This window comes from Tachypleus tridentatus, chromosome 10 (genome assembly GCF_004210375.1).
Source record: "Tachypleus tridentatus isolate NWPU-2018 chromosome 10, ASM421037v1, whole genome shotgun sequence".
In the NCBI taxonomy this organism is placed as follows: domain Eukaryota; kingdom Metazoa; phylum Arthropoda; class Merostomata; order Xiphosura; family Limulidae; genus Tachypleus; species Tachypleus tridentatus.
In genome coordinates, this window is record NC_134834.1 from 97,706,262 (window position 1) to 97,725,415 (window position 19,154).

General features: G+C 31.1%; 1 pseudogene across 1 annotated transcript in view; it reads left to right on the forward strand.

The window, feature by feature from the left end:
• LOC143228421 (microtubule-actin cross-linking factor 1-like) overlaps positions 1-19,154 on the forward strand; it is a 70,000-nt pseudogene that overhangs the window by 45,555 nt on the left and 5,291 nt on the right. Inside the window, exons 34-42 of the transcript XR_013015329.1 lie at positions 7,206-7,403; positions 7,803-8,075; positions 8,435-8,623; positions 9,898-10,073; positions 14,555-14,690; positions 16,151-16,195; positions 16,479-16,596; positions 16,737-16,849; positions 17,489-17,602. The product of XR_013015329.1 is annotated as a microtubule-actin cross-linking factor 1-like (transcript). The remainder of the gene's footprint in view (positions 1-7,205; positions 7,404-7,802; positions 8,076-8,434; positions 8,624-9,897; positions 10,074-14,554; positions 14,691-16,150; positions 16,196-16,478; positions 16,597-16,736; positions 16,850-17,488; positions 17,603-19,154) is intronic.

Genomic DNA, 19,154 nt, shown 5'->3' on the forward strand with positions numbered 1-19,154 from the left:
TAGTGGTGTTACTGTTGGTTTAATACAGGCTTCACAAGGCTTACTGAAGTAGTGGTGTTACTGTTGGTTTAATACAGGCTTCTCAAGGCTTACAGAAGTAGTGGTGTTACTGAATTCTGTTGGCGTATTAATACAAGCTTTACTTAATCCTCTCTCTCTACTTGTTATTAGTATCACTGGTGTCGTGAGACACAGGAATATTTGTACAGTTTCTGTCAAGTTCATTTCTCCTGTAAGACTAATAGTTTCAAATATTAATAACTACTATCCTTTTGTTTTCAATAAATTTTTCGTAGTGTATAATATGTAATAGTGTATATGTTATAGGTTCCTGTTTTTAGTTTTCATCTTTTGCAGAGTTTAAAGTTTAAATGAAGCTTTGTTTTATGTGTGACCTGTGCTAACATTTAATAGGTGGTACCACATCGTATTTATGTCACATACATAAATAGATATGTACATACACCCTACATCCATTATAGTAAGATTTTTGATGTGTATAGAACATGAACTACAAGAAACAGTTGGTCAATGTTCAAAAAAGAGTTTTTCTCCCTCTTCAGATAATGGTTTCTGGGCATGTGTTTTCCTAAGTTCATGTAAGTTAGAACTAAGGAGTCACATTTTATGTTGAACACACGACATGTTATAACAGTGATGACATTCATATGGGATCTAAACTTACACCTGCTGTGATTATTTTTTCTAATTGTTACAAAGAACAGAAACTAAAAGCTAATGATGCAAATGTTATTGCTAAAAATATATTTATAATTTTTCAGTCAAAGTTTTGTTGAGAAGTGAAATATTTAAATAAGAAACATTCAGATATAAAAATTTACTATTGAATTTAAACTAGAAATTAATGTGAACACTACTTATTAATTAGAATGGTGAATACTGTAAATTAGTTGTTTTAAAACCATATTCATTTACAAGGTACTTAAGGTAAAAAAGTCTCATTACATTACATTAGTGAATTATCCTGATTTACTTAATGAAATAAAGTGCATGAAACATTTTAGAAATGTACTTAATTTGACATATAGCAGTATCAGTTAAATGTTTTTACATGGTCAGTCCTAGTTTGTTTTTGAAGAAGCAAGGTTGACCTTTTGAAAGCTCTTAAGTTATATTGTTTCCTATTTTTGTGTTAGATTAATTTCTTAAATCAACATGTTTCTAACATCATGAATCAAATGCTAAACATATTGACCACCCCTAAATTTCTGAAGTGTGACATACCACAGAATTCAGTAGTAATGCCCTATTTAGGATAACAACAGAAATATGTAAAAAAAGATGGTTTAACCTGAAACATAGTATATCCATAAGTTAACTTAGTGTGTAACTGTGTCATAAAACTTATTTAACTTTAAAAATGTAATAGCAGTGCTTGTTCAGAAGAATATGTACCTTCTAAGGAAAATTTATAATTTGTCAAACATCATGTGAAATGCCTTAATAAACTAAAAATATTCCTGTTATCAGTAGAGCCAGTTGTAGCATAATGGTTAGTGTATTAGACTGTGGGTCAAGGGTCCATGGTTTAGGACCCATTAACACAAAATCATACTCCATGCTTTGAGAACATGAGGATATAAGAGTAATGGTGAAATCCATAAACTTGGTTAGAGTAGTCCAAATATTGGAAATAGCTACTGTTTCAGTGTTTGTCTGTTGAAAATTAATTAAGATGAGGAGATGGCACTTATGTAACTTTATGCAAATATCTGAAATCAACAAACAACTCTGTCAACAGTGTTACTTGAGTTGGTAACTGTCATCTATGTACAGTATCATGTTGTTATGTGTTACTTCATTTGGTAATAATTATCTGTGTAGAGTATCGTGTTGTCATGTGTCACTTTATTTTGTAATAGTCACTTGTGTACAGTATAATGTTGTTATGTGTGACTTCATTTCGTAATAATTATCTGTGCACAGTATAATTGTGTCACTTCATTTGGTAATAATTATCTATGTACAGTATCATGGTATGTGTCACTTCATTTGGTAATAATTATCTATGTACAGTATCATGGTATGTGTCACTTCATTTGGTAATAATTATCTGTGCACAGTATAATTATGTATCACTTCATTTGGTAATAATTATCTATGTACAGTACCATGGTATGTGTCACTTCATTTGGTAATAATTATCTATGTACAGTATCATGTTGTTATGTGTCACTTCATTTGGTAATAATTATCTGTGTACAGTATCATGTTGTTATGTGTCACTTCATTTGGTAATAATTATCTGTGTACAGTATCATGTTGTTATGTGTTACTTCATTTGGTAATAATTATCTGTGTAGAGTATCATGTTGTCATGTGTCACTTTATTTTGTAATAGTCACTTGTGTACAGTATAATGTTGTTATGTGTCACTTCATTTGGTAATAATTATCTGTGCACAGTATAATTATGTGTCACTTCATTTGGTAATAATTATCTGTGCACAGTATAATTATGTGTCACTTCATTTGGTAATAATTATCTATGTACAGTATCATGGTATGTGTCACTTCATTTGGTAATAATTATCTATGTACAGTATCATGTTGTTATGTGTCACTTCATTTGGTAATAATTATCTGTGTACAGTATCATGTTGTTATGTGTTACTTCATTTGGTAATAATTATCTGTGTAGAGTATCGTGTTGTCATGTGTCACTTTATTTTGTAATAGTCACTTGTGTACAGTATAATGTTGTTATGTGTCACTTCATTTGGTAATAATTATCTATGTACAGTATCATGGTATGTGTCACTTCATTTGGTAATAATTATCTATGTACAGTATCATGTTGTTATGTGTCACTTCATTTGCTAATAAATATCTGTGTACTGTATCATGTTATGTGTCACTTCAGTTGGTAATAATTATCTATGTACAGTATCATGTTGTATGTGTCACTTCATTTGGTAATAATTATCTGTGTACTGTATCATGTTATGTGTCACTTCATTTGGTAATAAATATCTGTGTACTGTATCATGTTATGTGTCACTTCAGTTGGTAATAATTATCTATGTACAGTATCATGTTGTTATGTGTCACTTCAGTTGGTAATAATTATCTATGTACAGTATCATGTTGTTATGTGTCACTTCAGTTGGTAATAATTATCTATGTACAGTATCATGTTGTTATGTGTCACTTCAGTTGGTAATAATTATCTATGTACAGTATCATGTTGTTATGTGTCACTTCAGTTGGTGATAATTATCTGTGTACAGTATAATTGTTATGTGTCACTTCATTTGGTAATAATTATTTGTGTACAGTATAATTGTTATGTGTCACTTCATTTGGTAATAATTATCTATGTACAGTATCATGTTGTTATGTGTCACTTCATTTGGTAATAATTATCTGTGTACTGTATCATGTTATGTGTCACTTCAGTTGGTAATAATTATCTATGTACAGTATCATGTTGTTATGTGTCACTTCATTTGGTAGTAATTATCTGTGTACAGTATAATTGTTATGTGTCACTTCATTTGGTAATAATTATCTGTGCACAGTATAATTATGTGTCACTTCATTTGGTAATAATTATCTGTGCACAGTATAATTATGTGTCACTTCATTTGGTAATAATTATCTATGTACAGTATCATGGTATGTGTCACTTCATTTGGTAATAATTATCTATGTACAGTATCATGTTGTTATGTGTCACTTCATTTGGTAATAATTATCTGTGTACAGTATCATGTTGTTATGTGTTACTTCATTTGGTAATAATTATCTGTGTAGAGTATCGTGTTGTCATGTGTCACTTTATTTTGTAATAGTCACTTGTGTACAGTATAATGTTGTTATGTGTCACTTCATTTGGTAATAATTATCTATGTACAGTATCATGGTATGTGTCACTTCATTTGGTAATAATTATCTATGTACAGTATCATGTTGTTATGTGTCACTTCATTTGCTAATAAATATCTGTGTACTGTATCATGTTATGTGTCACTTCAGTTGGTAATAATTATCTATGTACAGTATCATGTTGTATGTGTCACTTCATTTGGTAATAATTATCTGTGTACTGTATCATGTTATGTGTCACTTCATTTGGTAATAAATATCTGTGTACTGTATCATGTTATGTGTCACTTCAGTTGGTAATAATTATCTATGTACAGTATCATGTTGTTATGTGTCACTTCAGTTGGTAATAATTATCTATGTACAGTATCATGTTGTTATGTGTCACTTCAGTTGGTAATAATTATCTATGTACAGTATCATGTTGTTATGTGTCACTTCAGTTGGTAATAATTATCTATGTACAGTATCATGTTGTTATGTGTCACTTCAGTTGGTGATAATTATCTGTGTACAGTATAATTGTTATGTGTCACTTCATTTGGTAATAATTATTTGTGTACAGTATAATTGTTATGTGTCACTTCATTTGGTAATAATTATCTATGTACAGTATCATGTTGTTATGTGTCACTTCATTTGGTAATAATTATCTGTGTACTGTATCATGTTATGTGTCACTTCAGTTGGTAATAATTATCTATGTACAGTATCATGTTGTTATGTGTCACTTCATTTGGTAGTAATTATCTGTGTACAGTATAATTGTTATGTGTCACTTCATTTGGTAATATTTATCTGTGTACAGTATAATTGTTATGTGTCACTTCATTTGGTAATAATTATCTGTGTACAGTATCATGTTATGTGTCACTTCATTTGGTAATAATTATCTATGTACAGTATAATTGTTATGTGTCACTTCATTTGGTAATAATTATCTGTGTACAGTATCATGTTGTTATGTGTCACTTCATTTGGTAATAATTATCTGTGTACAGTATCATGTTGTTATGTGTCACTTCATTTGGTAATAATTATCTATGTACAGTATCATGTTGTTATGTGTCACTTCATTTGGTAATAATTATCTGTGTACAGTATCATGTTGTTATGTGTCACTTCATTTGGTAATAATTATCTGTGTACAGTGTAATTGTTATGTGTCATTTCATTTGGTAATAATTATCTGTGTACAGTGTAATTGTTATGTGTCATTTCATTTGGTAATAATTATCTGTGTACAGTATAATTCTTATGTGTCACTTCATTTGGTAATAATTATTTGTGTACAGTATAATTGTTATGTGTCACTTCATTTGGTAATAATTATCTGTGTACAGTATAATTGTTATGTGTCACTTCATTTGGTAATAATTATCTGTGTACAGTATCATGTTGTTATGTGTCACTTCATTTGGTAATAATTATCTGTGTACAGTATCATGTTGTTATGTGTCACTTCAGTTGGTGATAATTATCTGTGTACAGTATAATTGTTATGTGTCACTTCATTTGGTGATAATTATTTGTGTACAGTATAATTGTTATGTGTCACTTCATTTGGTAATAATTATTTGTGTACAGTATAATTGTTATGTGTCACTTCATTTGGTAATAATTATCTATGTACAGTATCATGTTGTTATGTGTCACTTCATTTGGTAATAATTATCTGTGTACTGTATCATGTTATGTGTCACTTCAGTTGGTAATAATTATCTATGTACAGTATCATGTTGTTATGTGTCACTTCATTTGGTAGTAATTATCTGTGTACAGTATAATTATGTGTCACTTCATTTGGTAATAATTATCTGTGTACAGTATCATGTTATGTGTCACTTCAGTTGGTAATAATTATCTATGTACAGTATCATGTTGTTATGTGTCACTTCAGTTGGTAATAATTATCTATGTACAGTATCATGTTGTTATGTGTCACTTCAGTTGGTGATAATTATCTGTACAGTATAATTGTTATGTGTCACTTCATTTGGTAATAATTATCTGTGTACAGTATAATTGTTATGTGTCACTTCATTTGGTAATAATTATCTGTGTACAGTATAATTGTTATGTGTCACTTCATTTGGTAATAATTATCTGTGTACAGTATCATGTTGTTATGTCACTTCATTTGGTAATAATTATCTGTGTACAGTATCATGTTATGTGTCACTTCATTTGGTAATAATTATCTGTGTACAGTATAATTGTTATGTGTCACTTCATTTGGTGATAATTATCTGTGTACAGTATCATGTTGTTATGTGTCAGTTGGTAATAGTCATGTTGGTGTGTACAGTATCATGTTGTTATGTTTCAGTTGGTAATAGTCATGTTGGTGTGTACAGTATCATGTTGTTATGTTTCAGTTGGTAATAGTCATGTTGGTGTGTACAGTATATGTTGTTGTGTTTCAGTTGGTAATAATCATGTTGGTGTGTACAGTATCATGTTGTTGTGTTTCAGTTGGTAATAGTCATGTTGGTGTGTACAGTATCATGTTGTTATGTTTCAGTTGGTAATAGTGATGTTGGTGTGTACAGTATCATGTTGTTATGTTTCAGTTGGTAATAGTGATGTTGGTGTGTACAGTATCATGTTGTTATGTTTCAGTTGGTAATAGTCATGTTGGTGTGTACAGTATTATGTTGTTGTGTTTCAGTTGGTAATAGTCATGTTGGTGTGTACAGTATATGTTGTTGTGTTTCAGTTGGTAATAGTCATGTTGGTGTGTACAGTATTATGTTGTTGTGTTTCAGTTGGTAATAGTCATGTTGGTGTGTACAGTATCATGTTGTTGTGTTTCAGTTGGTAATAGTCATGTTGGTGTGTACAGTATCATGTTGTTGTGTTTCAGTTGGTAATAGTCATGTTGGTGTGTACAGTATCATGTTGTTGTGTTTCAGTTGGTAATAGTCATGTTGGTGTGTACAGTATCATGTTGTTATGTTTCTGTTGGTAATAGTCATGTTGGTGTGTACAGTATCATGTTGTTATATTTCAGTTGGTAATAGTCATGTTGGTGTGTACAGTATTATGTTGTTATATTTCAGTTGGTTATAGTCATGTTGGTGTGTACAGTATGATGTTGTTATGTTTCAGTTGGTAATAGTCATGTTGGTGTGTACAGTATCATGTTGTTATATTTCAGTTGGTAATAGTCATGTTGGTGTGTACAGTATTATGTTGTTATATTTCAGTTGGTAATAGTCATGTTGGTGTGTACAGTATTATGTTGTTATGTTTCAGTTGGTAATAGTCATGTTGGTGTGTACAGTATCATGTTGTTATGTTTCAGTTGGTAATAGTCATGTTGGTGTGTACAGTATTATGTTTTTAAAACTATAGAGTTTTCAAGATGAACTGAAGAACAGGTCAAACAACAGAGACTCTGTTGCTAAGACAGCAAACGAGCTGCTTCAGACAGCTTCTCCTGATGATGCCGATCACATCCGAAGTCAGATGGATGAACTTAATGCTAAGTGGGAAGAGATTGTGGAGTTGACTAACAAGAAACAATATCGTCTGGATGATGCTTTAAGACAGGTGAGCTGTATCAAAAAACATTAACCAGTTTTAAATGTACTGTTGTGTGTACTTGAAAGATATTCCAGTTATGAGACTTAAACACAACATTGGACTGGTGGACAATACACTAAAGTTTAAATAAATTGTAATCAGCTTCTGGTTTTGAAGTTATTTCCTATTGCAATAGTTTCTTTTTTATCTTGTATTTCTGAAATTTACTGGATACTTCCAAAAGCTATCAGGAATGCAAACTATAATAAAAATAACTTAGTTACTTCTTGAGGAGGATTGTTAAGCCTAATTTTTACTATGGTGACATATTTTACTTGTATAAGATAAGTTTGCTAACGAATGCTCATCTGTGGCTATTGACATGTGTATTATGTTTTCACAGTCTTAGTTTTCTCTCTTCTCCAGGCTGAAGAGCTGCACAAGGCTGTTCACATGCTGCTCGAATGGCTGTCTGATGCTGAGATGAAACTTAGATTTGCAGGGCCTCTTCCAGATGATGAGGAAACCACTCGCCAACAATTAGAAGAACACAGAAGATTCTTGAAGGAAATGACTGAACAGGAAGTTAACAAGGATAATACCATAAGCCTTGCTCAAGAGATTCTCCAAAAGTGTCACCCAGATGGAATTTCTGTTATTCGTCACTGGATCACTATTATCCAGTCTCGTTGGGAAGAGGTAGGCTAGCATGAAAGCTGCTTTCCAAATATTGTTAGAAGTCAAATTACAAGATGAGAAATGATTACCTTTTAAAGGCTTTGACCAATGTTACAGTAAAAGTTTCTGAATAATTTCAGTGGGAGAAATAACCTACAGAACAGTCTATACAAACATATCAGTTTTTACGATGCAATCTTATAATCAAGAACTATAATTACAGTTGAATTATAAAATGTGCAGTTGTTTTAATCTTTTTAAATTTATTAATGACACCATTAACATTGTAAGTTACTTTTGTAAAATAAAACATAAGCTTTCTTGGCTCTTTTCTGTTTGACTAGGATAATCATAATTTGTGTATTGGCTGTATCCACTAGGTATCACTGTGGGCTAAGCAGAGAGAGCAGAAACTTCAAGACCACTTACGGTCATTGAAGGACATCATTGATCTCCTGGAAGAACTTATGGCGTGGTTGATTGGAGCAGAGTCTAGTCTAACTGCAGCAGAAGCAGAACCACTACCGGATGAGATTCCTCCTCTTGAACAACTGATCAAGGAACATGAGGTGTGGCTTGAGTCCATTTATAACTGCCCATGTTAAGTTTCCTGTTTACAGTGCAAGAGTTTCCTTGGATTTGATGCCTCTTGACTAATGTATGACTGTAATAATTATGACTTAGAATATTTTAAACTTTCTTAAAATTAGCTTGTTATATTTGGATATAGAGACTAGGAGTATAGTTGTATTCAGAATATAATGTAATAACAAATAATGTTAGGAGTATAGTTGTATTTAGAATATAATGTAATAACAAATAATGTTAGGAGTATACTTGTATTCAGAATATAATGTAATAACAAATAATGTTAGGAGTATAGTTGTATTTAGAATATAATGTAATAACAAATAATGTTAGGAGTATACTTGTATTCAGAATATAATGTAATAATAAATAATGTTAGGAGTATACTTGTATTCAGAATATAATGTAATAATAAATAATGTTAGGAGTATAGTTGTATTCAGAATATAATGTAATAACAAATAATGTTAGGAGTATAGTTGTATTCAGAATATAATGTAATAACAAATAATGTTAGGAGTATAGTTGTATTCAGAATATAATGTAATAACAAATAATGTTAGGAGTATAGTTGTATTCAGAATATAATGTAATAACAAATAATGTTAGGAGTATAGTTGTATTCAGAATATAATGTAATAACAAATAATGTTAGGAGTATAGTTGTATTCAGAATATAATGTAATAACAAATAATTTTAGGAGTATAGTTGTATTCAGAATATAATGTAATAACAAATAATGTTAGGAGTATAGTTGTATTCAGAATATAATGTAATAACAAATAATGTTAGGAGTATAGTTGTATTCAGAATATAATGTAATAACAAATAATGTTAGGAGTATACTTGTATTCAGAATATAATGTAATAATAAATAATGTTAGGAGTATAGTTGTATTCAGAATATAATGTAATAACAAATAATGTTAGGAGTATAGTTGTATTCAGAATATAATGTAATAACAAATAATGTTAGGAGTATAGTTGTATTCAGAATATAATGTAATAACGAATAATGTTAGGAGTATAGTTGTATTCAGAATATAATGTAATAACAAATAATGTTAGGAGTATAGTTGTATTCAGAATATAATGTAATAACAAATAATGTTAGGAGTATAGTTGTATTCAGAATATAATGTAATAACAAATAATATAAAAATCCCAATGTGTGAAGCTGTTTTGTTTTGATTAAATTGTGTGAAGTCATCATTTTCAAACTTTAAATAACTTTTAACCTTTAATCTCTTTAAGGTATTTATTAAAGAAATGACCCAACGTCAACCAGATGTTGATCGAGTTACTAAAGCATTCAAGTCAAAACACCAACCAACTCAACCAGCTCACAAAGAAAAGGGAGGAAAACACGATGACCGTCGTTCAAGTCGTAACAGCTCTGCTGGACCCACACATAAAATATCCACACTATCGTAAGTATATATATGCATGCACTTAAGTTGGGCATAGCAGAAAAAGAATCACATTGATAATTGTATTTTACTGATAACTTTAGTGAGAGTCACACTGATAATTATATTTCACTGATAACTTTAATGAGAGTCACACTGATAATTATATTTCACTGATAACTTTAATGAGAGTCACACTGATAATTATATTTCACTGATAACTTTAATGAGAGTCACACTGATAATTATATTTCACTGATAACTTTAATGAGAGTCACACTGATAATTATATTTCACTGATAACTTTAATGAGAATGACACTGATTATTATACTTCACTGATAACTTTAATGAGAGTCACACTGATAATTATATTTCACTGATAACTTTAATGAGAGTCACACTGATAATTATATTTCACTGATAACTTTAATGAGAGTCACACTGATAATTATATTTCACTGATAACTTTAGTGAGCGTCACACTGATAATTATATTTCACTGATAACTTTAATGAGAGTCACACTGATAATTATATTTCACTGATAACTTTAATGAGAATGACACTGATTATTATATTTCACTGATAACTTTAATGAGAGTCACACTGATAATTATATTTTACTGATAACTTTAATGAGAGTCACACTGATAATTATATTTCACTGATAACTTTAGTGAGAGTCACACTGATAATTATATTTCACTGATAACTTTAGTGAGAGTGACACTGATAATTATATTTCACTGATAACTTTAATGAGAGTCACACTGATAATTATATTTCACTGATAACTTTAATGAGAGTCACACTGATAATTATATTTCACTGATAACTTTAATGAGAGTCACACTGATAATTATATTTCACTGATAACTTTAATGAGAGTCACACTGATAATTATATTTTACTGATAACTTTAGTGAGAGACACTGATAATTATATTTCACTGATAACTTTAATGAGAGTCACACTGATAATTATATTTCACTGATAACTTTAATGAGAGTCACACTGATAATTATATTTCACTGATAACTTTAGTGAGAGTCACACTGGTAATTATATTTCACTGATAACTTTAATGAGAGTCACACTGATAATTATATTTCACTGATAACTTTAATGAGAGTCACACTGATTATTATATTTCACTGATAACTTTAATGAGAGTCACACTGATAATTATATTTCACTGATAACTTTAGTGAGAGTGACACTGATAATTATATTTCACTGATAACTTTAGTGAGAGTGACACTGATAATTATATTTCACTGATAACTTTAATGAGAGTCACACTGATAATTATATTTCACTGATAACTTTAATGAGAGTCACACTGATAATTATATTTCACTGATAACTTTAATGAGAGTCACACTGATAATTATATTTTACTGATAACTTTAGTGAGAGACACTGATAATTATATTTCACTGATAACTTTAATGAGAGTCACACTGATAATTATATTTCACTGATAACTTTAATGAGAGTCACACTGATAATTATATTTCACTGATAACTTTAGTGAGAGTCACACTGATAATTATATTTCACTGATAACTTTAGTGAGAGTCACACTGATAATTATATTTCACTGATAACTTTAATGAGAGTCACACTGATAATTATATTTCACTGATAACTTTAATGAGAATGACACTGATTATTATATTTCACTGATAACTTTAATGAGAGTCACACTGATAATTATATTTGACTGATAACTTTAATGAGAGTCACACTGATAATTATATTTCACTGATAACTTTAGTGAGAGTCACACTGATAATTATATTTCACTGATAACTTTAGTGAGAGTGACACTGATAATTATATTTCACTGATAACTTTAATGAGAGTCACACTGATAATTATATTTCACTGATAACTTTAATGAGAGTCACACTGATAATTATATTTCACTGATAACTTTAATGAGAGTCACACTGATAATTATATTTCACTGATAACTTTAATGAGAGTCACACTGATAATTATATTTTACTGATAACTTTAGTGAGAGACACTGATAATTATATTTTACTGATAACTTTAGTGAGAGTCACACTGATAATTATATTTTACTGATAACTTTAGTGAGAGACACTGATAATTATATTTTACTGATAACTTTAGTGAGAGTCACACTGATAATTATATTTTACTGATAAATTTAGTGAGAGTCACACTGATAATTATATTTTACTGATAACTTTAGTGAGAGTCACACTGATAATTACATTTTACTGATAACTTTAATGAGAGTGACACTGATAATTATATTTCACTGATAACTTTAATGAGAGTCACACTGATAATTATATTTTACTGATAGCATTAACACTTCAAGCTTCAACATAAATGTCACTGAATCTAATATACCTGTCACATTAAAATTTAATCACCAAAAGAATCCACTTCATACTTGTAAGTTTTAAACCTTTTATAGGTAGAGGTTTGTATGATATTATTTATTACACTCTGTTTTCTTTTAGTCACAATTGTACTTGATCACAGCCCTTTATGGCAAAGTATTTATGCTTATTTCACATCTGTACATCAGCTGTTATACTCTCGGCTTTTCACGATCCAGTTTCACATGATTTTGCTCTTAATTTAATGTGACCTTAACTTTAGTTTTATTCTCTGAAAATTTGGTTTAATAACTCAAAGAGGATGTTGTCTTTCCTCGTTATACACTTCTGGCCAAAATCTTAAGGCCAATGATCATAAAGAAATAATATGCATTTTGCATTGTTAGACTAAACCACTTATTTGAGTGGAGCTTCAAAAGATGAAAATAAGAAAAGGGAAAATAAAAATAAAAAACCTTTTTAGTATTTAATAGGGAAAATGTGAACACTATGAAATTAGCCTAAATACTAACTGGTCAAAAGTTTAAGATCATACCAAAAAGAAGTCCCAAACAGGGTAGGAAATGCCCAACATAGGTCTCAGTAGTGAGCTGCATGGCCGTCATTGCGAATAACTGCAAACATTCACTTTGGCATGGTCGATATATGCATTTGCAGAAGGCTGGCTGGAATGTTATTCAAAGTGGTGAAGATGGCTTCATGAAGATCATGCACTGTTTGGAGTTGATGTCCATTTCTATAGATTTTCCTTGCCATCCATCCCCAAACATTTTCAATGGGGTTCAGTTCGAATGAACATGCTGGATGGTCCAAAAGAATCACGTTATTCGCCATGAAAAATTCCTTTGTCCTGCGGGCATTGTGGATTGCAGCATTGTCCTGCTGAAAGATCCAGTCATTTCCACACAAGCGAGGGCCTTCAGTCAATAAGAATGCTCTCTCCAACATGCCAATGTAGCCAGCTGCTGTTTGACACACTTATATAACCTGGAGCTCCATTGTTCCATGGAAGGAGAAAGCACCTCAGATCATGATGGAGCCTCCTCCACTGTGTTGTGTAGAAAATGTCTCCGAAGGGATATCCTTATCGTGCTAGTAATGTTAGAAGCCATCTGGACCATTTAGGTTAAATTTTTTCTCAGCACAGAACAAAACCTCTTTCCACTTTTCTACATCCCATGTTTGGTGCTTCTCAACAAAGTTTAACCAAGCTGTTTCTTGGTGTGGAAGGAGGCATGGTCTTTGAAGATGCTTAGGGTTTTTAAAGCCTTTCTCTCATAGATGCTGTCTTATTGTTCTTGAGCTGTATTCTGTGTCCGTAAGGGCCTTAATCTCATTCGATGACTGGCTGGTGTCTTGCCGGAAAACCCGTGGAATCCCCCTGCTCAACACTGGCAAAATTTTCTTGGGCCAACCACATGATATTCTCGTTCTGTATCCCTCAGGATCTTTTAAGAAATTTGCAACAGCAGTTTTACTACACCCAATCTCACCAGCGATGGCACATTGAGAGAGACCTTGCTTTTGCAGCTCGATAATTCTGCCACATTCAAACTCTGTCAACTTTTTAGCCTTTGCCATGTTTTTACCCAATGTAACACAGGAGATGTCAGTGAGAGATGTTAACAATGTTAATGCTTGAACACAAATGACTAAATTTCTTTACATGTTTACTGATGAACGCTTCGTTTCAGTATGGTCTTAAACTGTTGACCAGCTAGTATTTAGGCTAATTTCATAGTATTCACATTTTCCCTATTAAATGCTAAAAAAGTTTTTTATTTTCCCTTTTCTTATTTTCATCTTTCAAAGCTCTAATCAAATAAGTGGTTTAGTCTAACAACACGAAATGTATATTGTTTCTTTATATTCACTGACCTTAAGATTTTGCCCAGCAGTGCATTTATTTCTTCTTGAAAGAACTTGTGACTGAAATCAGCATCTGATATTGTTTCAAACTATATCCTTCTGTTGCTGAGGTATAAATAGCTAAATACTCACAAATTTTCTTACCTATGAATAGAATATAAGAAGTTTCTGTTATTGTGTTTCGTACTGTTTGTAAAGTTCTGTAACTTTATAATGCATCTGACATCAAACTGTTATATACTGAACAGGAAATCTCATTCTGTTGGAGACCCAGAAATTAAAAATCCTCGAGCCAGAGAACTCTCGGAGAAGTGGAAGGATGTATGGTTGTTGGCTATGGAACGTCAGCGTCGCCTGCAGGACAAGCTAAACTATCTTGCAGAAGTGAGACGTTATTTTGTTTTTTTGATGGTCAGAGATTTATGGTGGTTTTCTTGTAAAGTGAAATTAAATATGAAAAAAAGCACCTCATTACTAAGATAAACAGTTCTAGCAGTAATATTTACTTATGTGGATGGTGTATAAAACTTACTTTACTGAAGTAGTTCACTTACTAGATATATTGGGAATTTTTTACAGACTGTTTGGGAAATCTGAAGTTAAACTTAGAAAAATTAACTGTTTTAATATATTATGTAGACTGTACTTTAGGTTGAACGTTTGTTTATTTGTGAAGTTCAAAGACTTATTTCAGTCACCATGACACCACATAGTGTAGTAATGGTGGCTGGATGGTGACATCACTTTCTTATTTAGTCAAGTGGAATCCAAATGTTGTGATTCATGTCATGGTTATAGATATAACACCCAGCATACTTCAGTATTGTGGTCATTAGGACTGGATTCAAGCTCTGTTGCCAAATAGCCATTGGTTTACGTCATATGTCCTGGGTTCAAGTCTTCACATTTTCCACACAGAATGTTTGTATTGAATGTGTCCACATTACACTCCAATATAACTCTGGTAAACTGTTGTTTCTGTAAAAATGACTACTTTTTTTTTCTCTTAATTAGATCTTTGGTTTTGTAAGAATGACTACATTTTGATTTCTCTCCTGATTAGATCTCTGGTTCTGTAAGAATTATTACACTTTGATTTCTCTCTGAATTTGATCTTTGGTTCTGTAAGAATGACAATATTTCTTTCCTGAGTAGATGACTGGATTTTTTAAAGCATTTGTTTCAGTGTAGAATAGTAGCAGTTATGTTAAATAATTGAAAAACCATTTGACATAAACATTAAAAAGAAAGTGTTTGGTTATATCTTTTTTTTTAAAATTACTAAAGTTGATTTGATTTAATATTTCAAAATATTTATGTAAAAATGGCTCATTTGGGTTGAGAAAATTTTTTACGTAGAGGAGCAAACAAAGTTTTGAACTTCTTCGGTCATCATCAGATTCACAAAGAAAGGAAGAGGTAACTGACCGTAAGTTGACCATATGTTTGAAAGGGGTTGTGTAACTGAGTGTCGGAATGTAGAGGGCGCGCTTAGATGTTTGAATATATATTAAAAATAATAATAATAAATAATATAAAATTATATATTCAAACATCTAACACCGCTTTCTACATTCTGACACTTAGTTACACAACCCCTTTCAAACATATGGTCAGCTTCCTGTCAGTTACCTCTCTCTTTGTGAATCTGACGATGACTGAAGAAGGTTGAAACGTTATTTGCTTCTCTAAGTAAAAAATTTTCTCAACCCAAACGAAGTTGTTTTATGTATATATTTTTCTCTACAAGTGGGTTTTCTCGACATCACTGATTAAAATTTCAAAAGTTTCACTTTGCAGAATTACACATGATTTAATATCATATTTTTTCAATTTTATTGTAGCTTGAGAGAATCAAGAATTTTGACTTTGACGAATGGAGAAAAAGAGTGAGTCGTAGATCTTTACTTCTCTATGTTAAAACTTTGTGGTAATTTGTTGTTACATGTATGGTAGACTTGATGAAAGTATTAATTAATGTACAACTTGGATTAATTAATTATTTGTTGTTCTTGGTATAAAACAACTTAAATAAATTTAATGTAGATTTCATGGAAATTTGTAAATATCAAGAAAAATAGAGTTTAAACTAATGATCTTATAAACCAAAAATAAACCATAAAAAGGTATAGAAATTAATTATTATTTTAACAGTGTAGTAATTTGTTTCAGTTCTTGAGTTGGATGAATAACAAGAAATCTCGAGTTATGGATCTCTTTAGAAAAATAGATAAGGACAATGATGCCAAGGTGACACAGGAAGAATTCATTGAAGGAATTCTTGACTCTAGTAAGTTTTAAAGTATTGTTTGTTGTATATTCACACAACAACACAGCCTTAACCTCAGTATGTTCAATAAATTTTCATCATATAATTTCAGAGAGATGTATCTCTTTTTCTTCTCAATAATATATTTTCTGTTATTTCAGAATTTCCCACGAGTCGGTTAGAAATGGAGAGAGTGGCCCAAATCTTTGATCGGAACAGTGATGGTTTTATTGACCACAAGGAGTATCTTGATACTCTGAGACCAGACAGAGATGTGAGTATGAAGGAAGGGAAAGAAATATTTATAAACAAGTGTGATGTTGAGCTGTTCATGAACATTTAGAAGGTAGCTTCATTTTTATTTTGTATTCAGTCTTAAGCTTGGCTACTGAGTATAAAGTATTAGTTTTCTGGGATATTGATTGCACATAAATGGTTTCCATTTTATCAAACCACATGCTCTTAACTTACATGTCTAAACTGAAACTTGGTAGTGTTAGACATACAGTTAACTCTAGTTAAAATGTTTATCCTACTTGAAATATTGTAGTAAAAAGTATGATTTTTTTTTAGGTCTGCTTTCTTTACTTATGAACAAATTGTACCAAATTTGTAATATGTATTCTGTATCAAAGTGTAACCAGAGTTTATAAGTAAACCTGTGTAATCAGTATTGACTCTCTAAGAGTTATTTTTCTGTAACAGTCAACAATGTACTTGCTGAGTTGATTCACTCTCTTTTCTCGTTCTCATTTGATATTCATAGAAACCTTGTTTAATCAACTGTTTGGTTCTGTATTCTAATGTCCTTATGGTGTTCATAGAAACTTTGTTAACACAACACTTTGGTTCTGTATTCCCTATCATTTATCAACACTTTCATATGTGCAAACTTTCCTTTTCTCCCACTCAGAACCAGCCACCAACTGACGCAGAAAGAATCCAAGATGAAGTGATGAGGCAGGTGTCTAAGTGCATGTGTCATCACAAATTTAAGGTGTATCAAGTTGGAGAGGGAAAATATAGGGTATGTTTCCAGCCATGTTCATAGAACATTTTTATAAAATTCAGTACATATCTATACATAGTTATTCACAGCATCTAGAACAGTATGATGTGACAATATTTTACCTTACTGTTAATCATAAGTACCATGAAGTCTAATAGTTATTTAACTGTTATTCTATTGTACCAGTAGTCATTAGTTACACTAAGTTTATTAGTTGTTCTTCTGTTACAGTAGTCGTTAGTCACACTATTATTATGTACCAGTAATCACCAGTTACACTAAGTTTATTAGTTGTTCTTCTGTTGCAGTAGTCGTTAGTCACTCTAATATTATGTACCAGTAATCACCAGTTACACTAAGTCTGTTAATTGTTCTTCTGTTGCAGTAGTCATTAGTTACATTGTTATTATGTGCCAGTAATCACCAGTAACACTAAGTCTGTTAATTGTTCTTCTGTTACAGTAATTGTTAGTCACACTGTTATTATGTACCAGTAATCACAGGTTACACTAAGTTTATTAGTTGTTCTTCTGTTACAGTAGTCCTTAGTCACACTGTTATTATGTACCAGTAATCACCAGTTACACTAAGTTTATTAGTTGTTCTTCTGTTACAGTAGTCCTTAGTCACATTGTTATTATGTACCAGTAATCACCAGTTACACTAAGTCTGTTAATTGTTCTTCTGTTACAGTAGTCCTGAGTCACTCTAATATTATGTACCAGTAATCACCAGTTACACTAAGTCTGTTAATTGTTCTTCTGTTACAGTAGTCGTTAGTCACACTGTTATTATGTACCAGTAATCACCAGTTACACTAAGTCTGTTAATTGTTCTTCTGTTACAGTAGTCGTTGGTCACACTGTTATTATGTTCAAGTAATCACCAGTTACACTAAGTCTGTTAATTGTTCTTCTGTTGCAGTAATCATTAGTCACACTATTATTATGTACCAGTAATCACCAGTTACACTATGTTCATTTGTTGTTATTATGTACCAGTAATCACCAGTTACACTATGTTTATTTGTTGTTATTATGTACCAGTAATCACCAGTTACACTAAGTCTGTTAATTGTTCTTCTGTTACAGTAATCGTTAGTCACACTATTATTATGTACCAGTAATCACCAGTTACACTAAGTTTGTTAATTGTTCTTCTGTTACAGTAATCGTTAGTCACATTGTTATTATATACCAGTAATCACCATTTACACTAAGTTTGTTAATTGTTCTTCTGTTGCAGTAGTCATTAGTTACATTGTTATTATGTGCCAGTAATCACCAGTTACACTAAGTCTGTTAATTGTTCTTCTGTTACAGTAGTCATTATTCACATTGTTATTATGTATCAGTAATCACCAGTTACACTATGTCTGTTAATTGTTCTTCTGTTACAGTAATCCTTAGTCACACAATTATTATGTACCAGTAATCACCAGTTACACTAAGTTTGTTAATTGTTCTTCTGTTGCAGTAATCATTAGTCACACTATTATTATGTACCAGTAATCACCATTTACAGTGTCTTTTAATTGTTCTTCTGTTAGAGTAGTCGTTAGTCACATTGT